The sequence below is a fragment of the Acinonyx jubatus genome, chromosome D4 (genome assembly GCF_027475565.1).
Source record: "Acinonyx jubatus isolate Ajub_Pintada_27869175 chromosome D4, VMU_Ajub_asm_v1.0, whole genome shotgun sequence".
Lineage (NCBI taxonomy): Eukaryota > Metazoa > Chordata > Mammalia > Carnivora > Felidae > Acinonyx > Acinonyx jubatus.
This window is the reverse complement of record NC_069391.1, coordinates 23,720,603-23,737,533: the sequence shown is the minus strand read 5'-3', so window position 1 is coordinate 23,737,533 and position 16,931 is coordinate 23,720,603. Positions and strand designations below refer to the sequence as shown.

Below are 16,931 nucleotides of genomic sequence, written 5' to 3'. Positions count from 1 at the left end.
ATACGGATATTGCATGTGCCCACCAGGTCAGGACAGGGAGCTGGGTGAAGATCAGCCACTAGCTGATCCAACAGAGACAGTTAATTAACAAGGACAATTATGAATATTTATTGAGCACCTGTAGTGGATGATGGCGTGTGTGCCCAGGCGGAGGCTCTCATTCCCCTACCCAGTGCTGGGAGTGTTGGTGGCTGGCTGCTCTGAAATGAGTCCCTCTCTAGGAATTGCTCTCACCTGAATATAGCCACCTCCTAGGGGCAACCCATACCCAATGTCTGGCAGATGAAAGGGTAACACCCTACCTCTTTGCCTTGATGCAGGGCATTTCAAAAGGGCCATTGGAGTTCTAGAGCTCCCTATTGATTGGCTGCATGTGTGGTAACTGCATTGACCTAACACAACCCTACGAAGGTAGGCTCTTCTCCACTTCCTCACCACTCTTGCTCTCCTGTGCTCCATCCAGCAAACATCCTGCACTCAAACCTTCATCTTGGCGTCTGCTTCGTGGGGATCTGCATCCATGACAACATCCAAGGTCAATTGGGCTCTAAGTCTGTGCTGTTCCATTGATGTACACTTAAAAAAAAGGATAAAAAGTAACTGACATTTTTTTAAATACCTTCTGGGTTTCAGGTGCTATATAGGATATTTTATTTATGGGACTTCTGATCTTTACATCAACCTTGTGACATAGGCCTGCTTTCCCGATGAGACTACTAAGAATGGAAGGATTTGGAACTGTGCAGATGTGGTCCAGTCAAAAAGGTCTTTGGACTTATGAAACTCTGGTGAGTGGTAGCAAGGAGACAGCATGACAGCTTAGCACACAAGTGACTTGGCGCTGAATTATCATTTACTTCTCCCTGCCCAGGGCCAAGTTTGGTGCCTGGAAATGGAGGCTAAGTGAGACTGGGTGGTTTTCCCATAAAACCAGCTCAAAGTTACTCCACTCCCAGGCCCATAGCACACACCCCCCACCCCCAACCTCTATTTGTACACATGAGCCCTCCATTTCCAGCCAGGTACTCTGCTTTCTATACCTTTTACTAAATGTAACCAGCCCAACACCTGCCTTTTGTCCATGCCTTGTGTTTTCTTCAGAAATACCCATTCATCAGCCCATGCCCATTAGATCCATTTCAGTTTGGTTAAAAATGTATCTCCTTCAGAAAGCCTTTCCTTTTTTTTTTTATGATTGCTTCTTTTTTATTTTTTAATGTTTATTTATTTTTGAGAGAGATACAGAGTGCAAGTGGGGGAGGGGCAGAGAGAGAGAGAGAGAGACACAGAATCCAAAGCAGGCTCCAGGCTCTGAGCTGTCAGCACAGAACCCAATGTGGGGCTCGAACTCATGAACCATGAGATCATGACCTGAGCTGAAGTTGGATGCTTACCTGACTGAGCCACCCAAGCACCCACCAGAAAGCCTTTCCTAATGCTACCTCAGATAAAGAATTCACCTCTCCAAGGAACTTAAACCCTCAGTGTGGTTACAGCTGTTCTAGTCATATCTTAAGTCAGACCGTTAGTCAAAGGGTTCAGAAATCTTCTTTGAATGAGGTTGAAGATTGAGTTGGGCTCTAATCTCACTTCCGTTCTGAGAAAAGGCACAAGAGGCAAAATGTAACACTAAATTTGTCATGCTAAAATTCAGAGTTTTGGGATACTGGTTAAGAGAAGGCAGTTCCGGTTTCCTACAAATTCCCCTAAATCTGGACTCTGGGACCTAATACAGGTCTGGTTATCTCAGGAAATAGGAGCAGAGAAGAGCCCAGGTGCCGTTTGAGTTCTAGTAGGTCCAAAAGAGAGCAAGAGGCCAGACCAGTTCAATCTCACCAGTCAGGCAGAGAAGCCAGTGCAACAAGGAGGGGGATGGGATTTGAAATATTCCTTCAAAGCTATGTGTTCATGAAGAGGCTAGAGGAAGACTCCTCTCTCCTGTGGGCATATGAGGAATGGGACACTATGCCCTCCCATCCCCTCCCAAGCACTTAGGGCTTCTGATGAGATGGTAAGCTTCTGGAGGACAACATACCTCTTCTTTCACTTTTCTGTGCCATTTCCCAGAAGATTAGAAGTGTCTCAAGCTGGATATTACTGTGTCACTTGTCTGCCAATGCTCCTTAGAATAATAGACCCCACAATGCCTATTTTAACCAGCTTTGTTAAGCAGATGTACTCTTCTCTATTTATTGCCATGTCTGTGGTGCCCATGTGATTTCTATGTGTTTTTCGGATGCCATTGGGCCTGGACTTTTCTGCCAGGTTGACTGGAATGCCTAGAACATTTTATCATCTGCAGCTGGGAAATCACTGAAGTGTCTGAGTATTTTCCTATGTGAGCAATTGTTATGTCAGCCAAGGCACAAGTAAGATTTTAAATAAGCCCAAACTGTTCCATGATGTAATTTAGGAGCGAGAATTGTGTCAAGATGGAAAAGTAAAGGTTTTTATTGTGATTACCCTGCTTGTCAGAGTTCTCTCCCCTCATCACTTCTGAGAAAGTCTTTATATGTCTTCTTATGTTTATGATATTATCAAGGGTCAAAAACATGTGAAGCAGAAACTTGTGGTTTCTGTTAGCCATTTGGGGCCCACTGTACATATAAATTCTGTGTCAAGACCCAGTGAGGATAGTTTGGTTATCTCTTGTCTGAATCCCACTCATTAGGCTGGCATAAGGAATGCCAGGTAAATTATAAGGTGCCTGGTTGCATTTGAATTACAGATGAACAACAAATAGCTTTTTAGTATAACTGTGTCCCAATTTTTCCATGGGACATACTTACACTAAAAATCATGTTATTCATCTGAAATTCAAATATAAATGGGAATTCTGCATTTTTACTTGCTAAATTTGGCAACTATAGGCTGACAGGAACCTGGAGAAACCCCTTCCTCCCTCCAAGGAGAAAATTAGGTCATGAATAAAGCCTTTAGTCAGGGCAAGGGAGAAGGAGCATGTTTTTAGCATGACCAAGAAGGTCAAAATAATTCACATTGCCCCATTAAAATCTGTTCTGCCTTTGAAAAACAGAAACGATTTGGGTATATAGGCATAACCAATGGCCTGGGAATGAGACAGATGGCCTCATATGTGTACACTAGAATATCAGTCAGCCAATGTAGACATTGGTTTGGCCATTGGTTGTGCTGGCATCATAGCCACATGCTGGGAAAGGGAAGAAGGATGAGGTTATGGGGAGTCAGCATGGTAGAGTTGGCTTGGTTGAAGGACTGGATGTCTGGTTGTCTAATATCTGGTTGTCTAATATCTGGTATCTGGTTGTCTAATATCTGGTTGTCTAATATCTAATATCTGTCTAATATCTGTCTAATATCTGTCTAATATCTAATATCTGGTTGTCTAATATCTGGTTGTCTAATACCTGGTATTACAGGGCACTTGGCCTTGGTTTAGGCTGGTAATAAAATCCAATGAGATCCAAAGTGGCAGTCCAATCATAAGGGAAGGTCCTGATTCCTGAAGAGAGATGGTTGGTGAGACTTTGGGTAATAGTTAGGACCCTGTGGCAGTATTCTGGACAGACACTCAGATTAACGGAGCAGAATAGAGAACCCAGAAATGGACCCACAAATGTATGGCCAACTAATCTTTGACAAAGCAGGAAAGAATATCCAAAGGAATAAAGACAGTCTCTTCAGCAAGTGGTGGTGGGAAAACTGGACAGTGACATGCAGAAGAATGAACCTGGACCACTTTCTTACACCATACACAAAAATAAACTCAAAATGGATGAAAGACCTAAATGTAAGACATGAAGCCATCAAAATCCTCCAGGAGAAAGCAGGCAAAAACCTCTTTGATATTGTCTGCAGCAATTTCTTACTCAACACATCTCTGGAGGCAAGGGAAACAAAAGCAAAAATGAACTACTGGGACCTCATCAAAATAAAAAGCTTTTGCACAGTGAAGGAAACACTCAGCAAAACTAAAAGGCAACTGACAGAATGGGAGAAGATATTTGCAAATGACATATCAGATAAAGGGTTAGTATCCAAAATCTATAAAGAACTTATCAAACTCAATACCCAAAAAACAAATAATCCAATGAAGAAATGGGCAAAAGACATGAATAGACACTTCTCCAAGGAAGACATCCAGATGGCCAACCGACACATGAAAAAATGCTCAACATTACTCATTATCAGGGAAATACAAATCAAAAGCACAATGAGATACCTTACACCTGTCAGAATGGCTAACATTAACAACTTAGGCAACAACAGATGTTGGCGAGGATGTGGAGAAAGAGGATCTCTTTTGCATTGTTGGTGGCAATGCAAGCTGGTGCAGCCACTCTGGAAAACAGTATGGAGGTTCCTCAAAAAACTAAATATAGAACTACCCTACAACCCAGAATTGCACTACTAGGCATTTATCCACAGGATACAGGTGTGCTGTTTTGAAGGGACACATGCACCCCAATGTTTATAGCAGCACTATCAACAATAGTCAAAGGATGGAAAGAGCCCAAATGTCCCTCAATGGATGAATGGATAAAGAAACTGTCATATATATATATATATATATATATATATATATATACACACACACACACACACACACACACACACACACACACACACACAATGGAGTATTACTCGGCAATCAAAAAGAATGAAATCTTGCCATTTGCAACTATGTGGATGGAACTGGAGGGTATTATGCTAAGTGAAATTAGTCAGAGAAAGACAAAAATCATATGACTTCACTCATGTGAGGACTTAAGAGACAAAAACAGATGAACATAAGGGAAGGGAAACAAAAATAATATAAAAACAGGGAGGGGGACAAAACAGAGGAGACTCATAAATATGGAGAACAAACTGAGGTTTACTGGAGGGGTTGTGGGAGGGGGGATGGGCTAAATGGGTAAGGGGCATTAAGGAATCTACTCCTGAAATCGTTGTTTCACTATATGCTAACTAATTTGGATGTAAATTTTTAAAAATTAAAAAAAAAAATAGTTAAGACATTTGACCCAGTGGGGATCTGGGTCAAGCATGGCATGTGATGGTGGTGGCTAAGGAAGGGGATGTTAATGACGACAACAGCTTGAGGCTTTGGACTCTTGGGCTTCTCCCAATACTGGAAAGACCGTTACAGGGTAGCCTGTTTGATTCTGGGTCTATCTCAGGAGTGAGGGTGAGGCAGCTTATGTCCTGCCTGCTTGGTCAGGCTGGCCAGGGTCCAGGCGGTGCTAGGCCCATGAGACCAACAGAAGAGCCAAGATCTGAATAGCTCAGGAGAGACTAAGGTAACAGCCATAGAATTACCTCATTTGTGTCAGGAATGTGTGTGGGGTAGAGAACAGCCATGTTCCAGACACCATTTGAAGAAACAGCAAAAACAGTTGGGGATGCACAACTGACTGAAACAGAAAAGTACAGGCCAAAAAGGCAGGTGAGTCATCATATAAAGATAGCAGGAGAAGCCATAAAGGTCTTCATCCTTTGAAAAACAGAAACAATTATAAAAAGGTGGGAATAAGCTTTTGTAGGTTGTGTGTGATCTCTGGCTAGGCTCCCACACTCAGCAGGAACCTGTCCTAAAAAGGTTTTCACTGGGGGCAGCTTGCAGGTTGAACAGCCTGAGCCCTCAGGAGAGAAGCACAAGTTTCCATTAGGTCTGATGTCTCGATTGATTAATTGCATTGAATGCCTTGTATGAAGTCATAGAAATAAATTCAGGTGGACTGGGGGCACCGAAGCTAACAACAAAAGAGAGTTTGAGGGAAGTGAATGAGAGATTAAATGAGAAAGTAAGGAGATAAAAGGAAAGACATGGAAAGAGAGAAAGAGGCCACCCAGACATGTAGGTACTGTGGACCCTTAGATCCCCTGCTTTGTGCACTTTAAGCAAATAACCTAAACACTATTCTCTGCTAGACATTACTACCTCATCTTCTAAGTTTATTTCCTTGTTTTGAGAGAGAGAGAGAGAGAGAGAGATTGAGAGAGAGAGCATGCACGAGTGGAGATGGGCGTGGAGGGGGGTCGTGGGGAGAGAGAATCCCAAGCAGTCTCCCCACTCTCAGCATGGAGCCTGGTGTGGGGCTCAAACTCACAAACCATGAGATCATGACCTGAGCTGAAATTGAGAGTTGGATACTTAACCAACTGAGCCACCCAGATGCCCCTAGACATTATTACCTTATTTTAAAATTTAAGTTATTTTTAATTTTTTAAAGTTTTTTTTTTTTTAATTTGAGTATAGTTGACACTCAATATTACATTAGTTTCGGGTATACCACATAGTGATTTGACAAGTTTATACACTGTGCTATGGTCACCACAAGCAAAGCTACCATCTGTCCCATTACATCACTATTATAATATCATTGACTGTATTTTTTATGCTCTGCCTTTTTTTTTCCCCTGTGACTTACTCATGCTGTAATGGGAAGCCTATATCTCCTATTCCCCTCTACCCATTTTGCCCAAATCTCCAGCCTCCTTCCCTCTGGCAACCATTAGTTTGTTCTCTGTACTTACAGATCTGATTCTGCTTTTTGTTTTGGTACAAAAATGCTTGCAATGCTGTTACCAGCTTCTATGAGGCATTCCTTACTCATGTTGTTTTCTATTGAGTTGATTTATATTAAACTGTTGAAAAGTTCACTGTCTGGATGTGGATGCTCTTGGCCCCGAGTACTTCTTAGTGTAACTTCTAAATGTACTTCTAAGTGCCCAAGTTTTTAGCAACTGAGGAATATTCTCCTAGGGTCCATGTTTTCCTTTTCCCAGAAGCCTGAACTTTCCTACCCAAGGCTTTGGTATCAATGTGTGGTCCCTGTTAAAATGGTGTTTCCTCTCACTTACTTGATTTTTGTGTTTACCACATCTCTATATACATCCTTAAATGTAAAATAAACTATTTTAAGATGATTTTTTTTTTGCACTTCTAGAGATGAAACAGGCAGAAATGCATAGTTCTATTAAGGAAAAAATGTATGAACTGGGGTAAAATAAAAAAGCATTCATTTTCCGAATTCAAGGCCAAACTCTGGAGTTTAATCATCTCATAAAAATAAACCATTTGAAAATTACTTGATTCATCACCGATTCAGTCTGGAAATTAGATATCAAGGAACAAAGACAATAAAATTCTGTTAGCATGAAAAGTCCGAAGCATGTTTTATATAAGTGTGAAGTATTTAGGATAAGATAGTCACTGTGTGTTCACTCTAAAGAAAAGTTTAGTTTTTGGACAAGTCTCCAGTGGGTCAGCAAGGTGTAATGTTGGGAGCACACAGGACCAGGAATCTTCTGGATTCTCGGTATAATCCAAGACAAGTAATTTAACATCAGATCTTGATGTCTTTGCCTATATATGAGAGATAGTTAATGCTGTGGTCTGAATGTGTCTGCCCCTAATTCATAAGTTAAAACCTAACCTTAAGGTGATAGTATTAGAAGTCAGGACCTTTGGGAGGCCATTAAGTTATGCAAGCAAAGCCCCGATGAATGGGATTATAAAAGCGGCCAGAGAAAGCTTCTTCATCCCTTCAGCCTTGTGAAGTTACAGGGGGAAGACAACCATCTTGAGAAAGTGGGACCTCACCAGACACCAAAACTGCTGGCACCTTGATTTTGGACATCTCAGCCTCCAGAACTGTGGGCAATAAACTTCTGCTGTTGATAAGCTACCCATTCTATGGCTTTTTTTTTTTTTTTTTTTTTTTTAGAGCAGCCCAATCAGACTAAGAGAGGTAATTAAGGTCTTTTCTAAATTCTAGACTCCACAACAAAATCCATCAAATTCCCTTAATGCAAAAGTATTTGCATATTATCTGATGATTCACTTGGCATTTAGGATCTTGCTGTGGATGAGAGCCCAATGTGAGTATTAGCTATGGTATTGATGAAATGTGTGAGAATTAATGAGATTTTGAGGACTGAAGGCAAGATCAATGTTTTTGAACCCTCTTAATGATGTGGCATATATAGAAAACAGGTTAACAGCTGAGGATGCTTAAGCCTGAGGAACCTGGCTTATATTGTGGTTAGCTTCCCTAGGTTCTTCCCAGATGCTCCACATGCTGAAAAGATTGTAATCTTCGGCATCAACCTATAACCTAGTTGTGGCATACCTTCGCACATTGGTCAGGGAGCTCTGGACTAGAACTTAGAACCAGAACTACTGTAGAATGCAGAATGATGGTTTACACAATAAGCATGATACTACTAAAACTAATACTCTTTCTTTTTATTCTTTAATTCTTCAGGGAAAATTCCAGAATGAATGAGAATGAACAGATTTGAAAGGGGCAAGATAATAAATTTAGTTGGGGACATACTGATTTCAGGGCATCTCTGAGATATCTGAGTGCAGTTGTTGACATGCTAGGTAGATACCCACATCTGGAAGTTGATGGAAATCTGGGCTGGAGAATGTTCTGGAAGTCATGCATGTATCGATGAGATTTGAAACCATGGGTGAGATTTCTCTGAGAGACTGAGCAGAAGCCAAGGGATAGGTTCAAGAGAACACTAATATTTTAGGGGTTGTTAAAGAGAAGGAGCCAGCAAAGGGTATAGGGCTCATTTGGAGCCATTTACAAAGTGATTTAGTGTTATTTCATAAGTGAAAAACAAGATACATTGATATCCATGTGTAGATATGATTTAAGTTATATAATGTCATACATAAATATAGGCAAGGGCACATGTGTACAGTGGACTTGTTCATTCCATTCATTCATTCACAGTAAGTGCATTCTTTCTTTCAACCAATGTTTACTGAGTACCTACTATGTGCCTGAAATTATTCTAACCATTCAGGGTACAACAGTGAGCAAAATAGTTCAAGTCCCTTTCCTGGGGGAGTTTTATTGTGGCAAACACACACCATACACACACACACACACACACACACACACACACACACGCACACATACACACCACCCCACACCACCCCACTACCACACTAAATACTTCAGAGCCTACTTCCCAAGAGGTAGAGCAGAATGTAGACAGGCCTGTGTTTTTACTGGGCCAAGATCCTTTATCCTTCTAAAGGATTGCCTGTCATCACCACCCACATATTGCTTTGGCCCTATTGTTATGTTTGTCTTTTTTTTTTTTTTTTTCACTTAAAAGGTTAACTGGATAGTTGAATTACAGGATTCTAGCCAAAGTATGCTTCCCTTAAAGGAGTTCCCAGCTAATCAGTAAGCTGAGCTGGTTTGGCATCTGTCTTACATTACCAAGGAGCTGGGCATCTGCAGGCTGAGCTCATACTGGGGAGGCATCAGCAGGACCTTGATCTGCCTTCACGCTGTCACTGCCGAATTACAGGAGAGCAACACAGGGCATGGTTCAAATCTGAGATGGCAGGTTCTGAGGACAAAGCCTGCAGGGATCATTTTTTATTGGAAACTCTTTCATTTTAATCCTATATTCTAACTCTGGGTCTTCCAGCTCCAAAAAGTGAAGGCAAATCTATGTTTTTTCACTTTATTGTTTTTCCCAGATTATGATTATTATCATTGTTGTTGTTGTTGTTAAATTTTTCTCAGATAATTAAGAGGTCAGAGATTTTCTCCATTTTGGGGACAGTATGTTCTGGGCCCCATTAGCTGATAAACCAACTCTACCTCTAGAATTTTCTATTTCTCTTAATGGCACCATCCAATGATGTTTCTAATCTCTCTGTTTTTTTAAGGCAATTTTGCATCCAGAGGCACCTGGGTGGTTCAGTTGGTTAAGTGTCCAACTTCAGGTCATGACCTCAAGGTTCATGAGTTTGAGTCCCACATTGGGCTCACTGCTGTTAACGCAGAGCACACTTCAGATCATCTGCCTTTCTCTATTTCTGCCCCTCCCCTGCTTGCTCTCTCTCTCTTCTTCTCTCTCTCTCTCTCTCCTCTCTCTGAAAACAAAAAAGTAATTTTTCATCCAGGAAGCTTTTCTTCCCCTGTATTTTTTCTCCATTGTCTGGTTGAGACATATTTGAAAGCCTGTATGGTATTGGAGATGGGAAGGGGATAATTTTTATGGGTGAGAAAATACTCTATTATGCCTAAAGTGTTGGCTGTCCAAGTCATTTTTATTAATGAACTTATCGTATCTAATTACTTATATATGAAGTCATACTTATATATGAAGTCAGTTTCTTAAAATACTATCGGTATAAGCATTCTTTGGTCAATAACTTTCAATGTATCCCTATCATGGTTGGAATCCAAATGCATAAGCCTACTCTTTGAACCACTAATTAACACTTTTAGGAATTTATCTTACAAGTACAGTCACACAAATGCAAAATGACCTATTTGCAAAATTACTTATTATGGCATTACATGTAGTAACAAATGATAGGAAGTGACTTAAATATCATTTAATCAGGGATACATTAAATAAATTATGATTCATACATACAATGGATTACCATTCAGGTAGAAAAAAAGAAAATTCTTCATACACAGATAGTAACGATCTCTGAATTATATTGTAAAATGATAAAAGCTAACATTAAAAAGAAGAATACACATGCATACATATACACATGCACATATTTTCTTCCATATCTGGGAAGCACACTTAAGAAACATCAATTGCATCTGGAGCGGGGACTGGGTGACAGGAGATAGTCATACTGCCAGGCGTAAATTCCAATTCCACCCCACCCACATCTTCTGGGATCTCAGTGCAAAGCAATGTGCCTCCTACCATGGGCTCTCTCTCAATTTAGCCTTTCCTCAGTTTTTGGATTCCCTGAGTCATGGTGACATTTGTAATGACAATATCCTTTCTACCTCTCTCTCCCTCAAGTCATCAGGTTCTGACTTAAAGGACACAAATGAGGTATATAGCAAAACTTGTGTTGTAGGGGCTCACCCCACCAATCTAAATACCTGTCCACTGCAGCTCTGGGAGTGAACTCACCTGTCCCCAGAAACAAATGCCAGCACCGGAACCCCCATGACCAGAGGCCAATGCCACCTTTCTCTTTTCACTCTGGGATGCTATGCATGTGGAGGGCTGTTTCTCCTGCAAGGTGGAGCTCCTTAGTCCCCAGAAAGGAATCCCTGTCTTCTCTAATTAGATCTCTGCAGCTTCCAGGCAAGATGTTGCTCAGCAGGTCTGAAGGTGTATTTGTGGTTCGACGTCCTTTTGAAACCTGCCTTGATCCATAAATGAGTTCCCTTTCCAGCTAACGCCATATCCTCTGACTATGAGATATTGGTTAGTGCGTGTTCAGTCTTCCTTGTGCACTAATTTCATAAGGTCTGGGTCCCAGAGGCCTTTCCTAGTGCAGAAATTTTGTGCTCTTCACATATGATTTTGCCAGGAAAATGGCAAAACTCTATCTGCATATTCTCTTTGTCCACCAAAAACAATACGAGATACAATGTGATACTGGAATGATAATAATAGTATAGTGATAGCTAACAAATATTTGACTACTCACTCTGTGCCATGCACTAGGCCAAGCACTCAACTTGCATTAATCCTTATAACCTTCACAGTAGCTGTATGTAGTAGCTACTATCAGCATCCATATTTTAGAGATAGAGCAATTGAGACCAACACAGGTCAAGTCTCTTGCCCAAGGTCGCACAACTGCTAAGTGAAGAAGCTGAAATTTGAACCCGCGTAATCTGTTCCGAGCCCTTAAACACTTCGCACTCTGTACCAAGTGTAGCTTGCAAGCTGTTGTAATACATCCATCTTCATGGAATGGCTTTTTGGCCTCCATCAAAGATTTCTCTCTTTAGGGCCACACTCTCTTTCAACTTAACGTCCTAGATTTCACATAGCTAGCAAGGGAAAGGATAAGGGTTTGAAATCAGGCAGTCTGGGTCCCAAGTCCAGCCACCTGATCATTATGCTAGACTGCCTCTCTGGAGTGAGACTGGTATGGTGGACAATTTGTTACTAGTAAGAATCTTGCCCCATACCCTAATGTTGAGCTTAAGTCAACTATGCTGTTCATGGAACGTAACATATTTCCTGCTGAGAACTTTGGTGTCAGAAAGGCTTGCTTTAACTCCTCCTGCAAAAGCCCACACCTGACAGAGACCCATACAGACCACACCAGTCCTCACAAGGAAGAGTAGCGGCAATAGCAAGCACTGTGATTCTCCCACAGAGGTTTGTTGATGCCTCTTTTCCTATGGTTTCATCCCCACAAAACATGGCCTGGTCAGTGACCTCATACTGGACCCATCCATAACACCCCTTTTCTTAAGGTGTGTGTAGGGGCATCTTATCCTTGACCCTAGACCCTTTTGTGGAGGGGAAGAGAAGGAGTGGGGTGAAAGAGATAACAGAAATTTCAAGCTCTTTCAATGCTCACCTACAGGTCCACTTCCTGCAACCATGCCTACCCACTCAGCCTTAGTGATCTCCTCTCCTGAATTCCTGTGAATCTAATTGTGATTGCCCATAGCGCTGTCTAGAGCCAACCTGTGTGGCCACTTTCTGTGACACATGGGGGATCTTGCTGTGCCCCCAAGCAACTCCATACATTTATGCCTTCAACAATATTTATTGAACATCACCTTGCTACCATGTCACCAGGTAGCAAAAAGAGGATCAAGACCCATTCCTGCTCTGAGGAACTCATGGACCAATAGAACAACAATTACATTTCAGTGAAGAAGTCATAACTGAGGTCAGTGGGCCACGGAAAGGACTCTTAATAGGGGATCACGGAAAGCTGCCGAGAGTAGACTGAACTTGACATGAGTCATGAGGATATAAAAGGAGCTTTTTGGGTGACAAATGGAAAAAGGGCAAGGGAAAGAGGTATTCAACAGGAAGGCATGTAGAAGAATTGCAGCTAATTCAGTACAGCTGAAGTGCACGGCACCTGTAAAGAAGCAGAGGAGATAGGGTGGGTCCAGAGGCATGAGCTAAAACAAAGTTCAATTTGGGTTTCTTAATGGCAGGGATTCTTGTCTGTTTATTAATGTGCCTTTGGTGCTCCATAGCACCTGGCATAGCAGAAGTGCTCAACACGTATTTGTTGTATATTAAAAAAAAAAAAAAAGAATGTATGTCAGATCCAGAAATGCAAACTTTGTCCTGAAAGATAGAAAGATTTTGGGCTTATGAGTGACATGATTAGACGTTTATTTTGAATAAACAAATAAAAGGGCTCAAAACAAACATACAAACACCATCCATTTACACATCTATGGATGGATAAAATAATAAACATTTTATCTGTGGATAAAATAATAGCAATACAAATCTAAAATGCTAAGTAAAGTAAGAATGTGCAAGACATTCGGTAAGAAAACTGTAAAGCTTAATAGAAAAGTAAAAAGAAGACTTGACTAAATAAAGAGAAACACCATGTTCCTGGGCAAGAAGACTCATCTTGTAAAGATGTCATGCTTCCCTAAAACAATATATAAATTTAATAAAGTTTCAGTTAAAAATCCTAGTGGGATTTTGTGGTACTTGACAAATAGCTCTTAAAATTCGTTTGTATGTATAAATGAATGAGGACAGCCAAGAAAAATGTGAAAAACCAAGAAAAATGAGAAAGGAGCTTGCTTCACCAGATCAAAAGGCACCATATAAATCCATGGTAATTAAAACACTATGGCACTAGAGCAAGAACACACAGAAGAATGGAACAGATAGACTGTCCAGTGCCAGGCTCATGTGCGTACGTGTAGTTAGCATCTAGCGAGAGCTAACGTTTATTGAGTACTTACTACGTGGTTGGCACTGTTCTAAGCATTTTGTATTACTCATTGAATTTTCACAGAACTCTGTGAAGGAGGTCCTATTGTTATCCCCAGGTTAGAAATAACAAAGCACAAGGAGATTATGCTACCTGCAAGCTAGTGAGTGGTATCCAGGCTTTCAAACTCAAAAGCCTTCATTTGCAGTCACAATGAAATGATCTTTCTGCAGGTGAAAAGCCACAGGAATTAAAAAAAAAAAGAGATCAACAAATTTGACTATATACCCATTTAAATTAATAAATGGAAAAAAATAATGTTAAGAGGAAAATGAAAACTAGGATAATATTTGCAAAACATATGATAGCAAAGGGTTGCTATCCTTAATATATAATGATATATATTAGGACACATAATATATAATCCTACTATATTGACTATTATAATTACTATATTACTATATAATATATACAAATCAATAAAGTATGAATATCTAAATAGAAAAAGTAAGGAATCCATACTAACAGACCAGTTGAGAGAAGAAGAAATACAAATGGCCAATAAACATATAAGATGCTAAGTTTCAATAACAAAGAAATAAAAATTAAAATGAGATATCACTTTTTTCCCTATCAGAATAGCAAAGAGTACAAGGATTTATAAATGCCTAAGGTTCCTTAGAACATGTTAGTGGGAACAGTGTTAATTCCAAACCGTATTGCCTTGGAGCCTGAGGTAAAAGATAATCAGTAGCACTGATTCTGCCTTTAGGTAAAACTCTCTTATTTTGTTCATCATGACTTCTGGGCATTCATTTTGATTTTTAAAATATTACGTTAAAATATTATTTGTCTTGATTACTGGGTTTTTTTTAAATACCTCCTTAAATTTTGAGCCCAAGGTGAAGTATCTTACTCATCTCGTCCCAGTCCCAATCCTGAGTGGAAAAATAGACCATTACTACCTTTGTGAATTGCTTACAAGTATAAATCAACCTATTAGATGTGGTTAGCCACTAAATATAGCAATTCTTTCTCCAGGAATTTTACCTAAGCATATGACTAGGAAAGTACACAGCAATATATGTACAGGGATGCTTCTTACAGCACAATTCAGAAGAAAACAATTGTAAATAATCTAACAGATCATCAGTAGGGGGTTGGTTAAATAAAGCATGGTTTATCTGTGCACTGGGCTACTGTGCAGCCACTAAAAATGATGCCATAGAGGTGTGCATAAAGGAAAAGATCCATATTGTATTAAGGCTTAATAATGTATGTGTCTACAATAATCCCAATTATACAACACACATACTCACAACTCCAAAAAAGTCTCAAAAAGTAATGTCTTTATTGGAGTCATATGAAAATTAGCCAAAGGAAATATTTATACCTCACAAAATCTCACTTATTATAGCAGCTACTCTAAAACTCTTGACTGTCTCTCAATTCTTTTTGCCAGCTCACCTCCCCATAATTCTCTGACATATTCTATTTTCCCTGCGGTAGTAGATAGTACCTTAATTATGCCAGCAGTTAATCTACTGCATTCCCCAGACCCCCAGCTCTTCAATTCTGTAGCTCTACCTGTCATCCAGGGGCCTGGTACCCGCAGCACATTAGCCTTCTTCCTGAGAAGGCAGGTGTAATAGATGTTTGTTTTTGTTTGGGGAACTCCCCCAGCTTATGAGTTTGCTCCCCTCTATAGAAGCCAGATTCTTGCTATTCTAGCCTGTCTTGCAGCCAGAGCACAGACATGTGACCTGGCTGAATCACAGTGAGCTGTCCTTGCCTACAGTAGCCAATCTGGTGATGGTAGCAGCAGACCCATCCAGTGTCTGTAAGTGGCCATGGCAGGGGTCCATGTGGTGGCATCCAGTGCCCGGCATCTGTGGAGTCAGCGGGGCAGGCTGCTTTAGTGAGTCCAGCAGTGGGACTGTGGTGTCTCCTCCAGACCAGCTCTGTAGTGTGACTATGCCTTGGCTCTGGCCGTAGAGTCTCCAAGCCTGGTTTTCTGGCCTTCCAGGGACTCTGTCAATGACCTAATATCCTTTAATAAATCCCTTTTCTGCTTAAATTAGCATTATTTGCAACTAAGAATCCTGATTCATACATATTTATTTTTGGTGCTGCCATATAGACATGCTATGGAGGGGTTTGATTTCAACATTCATTATTCCACACCTTAGGTACCCCCCCACCCCCCCACCCCCCCACCAAGAACAAGCTTATAGGTTAAGTCAAGTGAGGTTTTGGGCAGCTTTATTCCTCTAGAGCTGTCTAGTCCAATGTGGTAGCTACCAGGCATATGTGGCTAGTTAAATTTAATTAAAAGTAAATAAAATAAAAAATTCCACTCCTCAGTAACACTAGCCATGTCCCAAGTGTTTGATAGCCACGTGTGGCTTTTAGGTACTGTACTGAGCAGTGAGATTTAGAGCCTTTCCATCATCACAGACAGTTTCTTATTGGACAACACAATCTAGAAGTTTCTTGAGATTTCACCCGCCCACCTCACTGAACCATTGCAGAGAGTAAAAGACCACTTTGGAGTATATTCATCGCAGCCTAGACATTTTATGTTAACAGATGAGTAATCTTGCTAACCAGACAGGGTATGTTTTATTTGCAATGTTTAAGTCGTTCTTGCTTGCTTGCTCTGTGCCTTCCAACCCCCCTTTTTCCTCTCCCTTTCTTTGCCAGACCCATGCTGGTGAACATGTTTAAGTTATTTGGGCATATGCCGTAAGTCTCCTATGAAAGTATTTGCCCTGTCAACTTCACAGGGTTGCTATGAGCATAAGAATATAATTCAGTAGGAGATTTCATGTTTATGACTGATCTGGAATGAGCCCTGAGATGAGATGATCCTACAGTTTTAATCATTTGACTCTGAGCAAATCACTCAACTTTTCCCAGATTCCAGTTTCCTCACCAGTCAACTGAAGAAGTTGATTGAGATCATTTTTAAGGTTTCTTCCATTACCAACATTCAAAAATTCTATGATCCCGTATGTAATCCCAGAGACTTTATTTATTGTCTCTTCAAGGGAGCCGAGAACAGAGTTCTGGGGCTGGTGGACAGTGGTCAGGGAGGTAGAGCTGATAATCTAGAATGAGTCTTTGTTCAAGATTTGATGTGTAATAGCCATTTTTCTGGTGGCAAGGCTTGGGGTGCAAAAGGAAGAATAACAAAGCAACAGGCTTGAACCACAACCTCTTTTTCAAATGGTTGTACTTGTACTGCTCTGTAGTTAATGTC

At 40.6% G+C, this 16,931-nt stretch overlaps 1 protein-coding gene and 1 long non-coding RNA gene across 10 annotated transcripts in view; one reads left to right on the top strand and one right to left on the bottom strand.

Moving 5' to 3' along the window:
• The window catches only part of PALM2AKAP2 (PALM2 and AKAP2 fusion), a 504,955-nt gene that overhangs the window by 115,906 nt on the left and 372,118 nt on the right, over positions 1-16,931 (top strand). The gene's annotated exons all lie outside the window — the stretch shown is intronic.
• On the bottom strand, positions 12,537-15,384 carry LOC128312138 (uncharacterized). Its single transcript, XR_008291044.1, has 3 exons — positions 15,257-15,384; positions 13,823-13,896; positions 12,537-12,844 (listed from the first exon to the last, which is right to left on the bottom strand). It is a non-coding gene; the product is annotated as an uncharacterized LOC128312138 (long non-coding RNA).